Below are 2,354 nucleotides of genomic sequence, written 5' to 3' on the forward strand. Positions count from 1 at the left end.
CTATGCGGAAGTCTTAATACAAAATATCCTAAAGACACTTAAACCTGGCTCTGATACCAATTGTGATACCCCTCAACTTTGAGACATGGGTTAATCAGGCCCAAGCCTAAACCTGAGAGAATACCAAACAATTAATATTTAAATGAACACAGAATACTAAGGAATTTAAGAAAGAAATAAATAAATAAACACGCTGAAAAAAATTCTAAATATTAAAATCTTCAAAAGTTATAAAATTAATAAAATCCAAACTTTCCAATATCCGTACAACTCGGGAATCCATCTAGTGGACCTCTATTAAAATCCCAATGGAAATTAAAGTACTGAAACCACAGTGAAAGCTAAAACATGAAAAATGAATCATACGTAGCCGGAGGAGTGAGTGACTGTATCAAGCTCTAAGCCTAGAACTGACGAACACCTGAAAAATAAGAGTGGGTCAGGCCCACTAGCAAGTTCGATCCTATTACAATCCATACAGAAACCCAATACGCAGATACATCCTAAATAGCTCAGCAATAACTAAAATAGTCTATATATGTATAGATACACACTATAGGGTGTTCACTAACCTATAGTTCTGTCTTAGCCTAAATAGAATGTAACATGAAAATCGCACATCACGTGGGCATGCATACCTAGACCTACCAGGGAACAACAACTATGTCTAGTTATTCATCTTAGGCGATATACGCACCATAACCATCATCCTGAGACTCAAGATCATATCACGGTACCATAAGTATATATATATATATATATATATATATATATATATATATATATATATAATTGGTGGTATCGTCGTCCTACCATAAGCTTAAGAGTGTGTATTAAAGCCAGGGCCAAGAGTTTTACATTTATAGAAGCCACTACTGCCTTTCACTATAAATATAGCTAGGGCGAGTAGGGATCTTCCCAAGGGATTATGAGGATCGAGCAATGTCGTGGAATCGTTATTAGGCCTAGTAGGTCGAGTGATCAAAAAAATGGTTGGTTGGTTGATTAGAGAGCAACTAAATTAAACTAAGTGATAACAAATGAATGCAATTAAGAGTAAGTAAGAGAGAGAAAGATCTTGGGGTTTAGAGATCACCACCAATCAATTCATTTCTATACCATTGACAAGTGATTAATGAGGGCAAATGGTGTGTTGCAATATTGGTGTGTGTGTGTTTGGTTGATTCAACAAGCAAGGATGACTAGTTAAACATGTATTGTCTAAACATCATGTGAAAGGCACAATATATCTAAGCAATGAAGCATATATTATCCAAACAACATGTGAAAGGCACAATAGATCAAAACAAGCCATTAATCCTTTCATTAAGCTCACAATCCAAATACAACACAAAGATAGAGACATATGCTACTTGCATTCAAAATCTTGGATCATCAAATAACAAGCATAGATTATCCTCCCATTTAACACTACACTACAACTACACTACATTTACACTACTAGCATGAAAATAAACTAGGGGAGAGGCACAATCCATCAAGGAATAAGTATAAACCATCAAGAGAATCACTAGAGCATTCATTTAAGCACTATATTTTGACAATCAACAAATCTATAGCATCAATACACATAGACATGCATCAATAACACAAAATCTAGAGACAAGCACATGAACATCTACTCTAGCATATATAGACATATGGATAGAATGAAATGATCAATTGGAAGCATTAAACAACATAAATAATTAAATAAACAAGATTTATATATATCGAAGTATTAAAACATCAATTACAACACTAATCCCTCAATAATACACAAGATTAAGATATAAAAGGCATGCTTGGGGCTAACTCTAGCCCCAAGAGAATGTCTAACCACTCATGGTGATGTTGTTCCAACCCTCAAGGGCTAACTCCATGGTTGAAATCTGCACCTTGTTGATGAAGAACTCCAATGGTGTCTCTAGCCTCCTCCTCCTCTAAGCTTGCTCTCCAAGAGATAAAAAAATGAAAATGATATTGGCTCCCCCTCTAAGCTTGCTCTCCAAGAGATGAAAAAATGAAAATGATATTGGCTTCCTCTTGTAAAAAACAATCCTTATCCTTATATTGGTAGGTCAAATGACACCCAAAATGAGCTAGGGTCGTGCACACAATATTCCTTAATGATTGTATAAAGGTCAACTTTCAATGAGATGGAAATTTAACTTTTTTGCACTGGAGGAAGTTCGATCGATCGAACCTTGGACTTAGATCGATCGAACTGGCTGAATTCTACCGAACTTATGCTAGATCGATCCAACTGGTTAAGCATTTTGGGAAAAGACAAATCCGAGATATTTTAGGAAATATTTATGGGAAAAGGACAAAAGTGGTTAATGGGTGGTACA

This window comes from Cornus florida, unplaced genomic scaffold (assembly GCF_030987335.1).
Source record: "Cornus florida cultivar Cherokee Brave unplaced genomic scaffold, ASM3098733v1 CherokeeBrave_3.0.0_Hap2_Chr08, whole genome shotgun sequence".
NCBI classification, from domain to species: Eukaryota; Viridiplantae; Streptophyta; class Magnoliopsida; order Cornales; family Cornaceae; genus Cornus; species Cornus florida.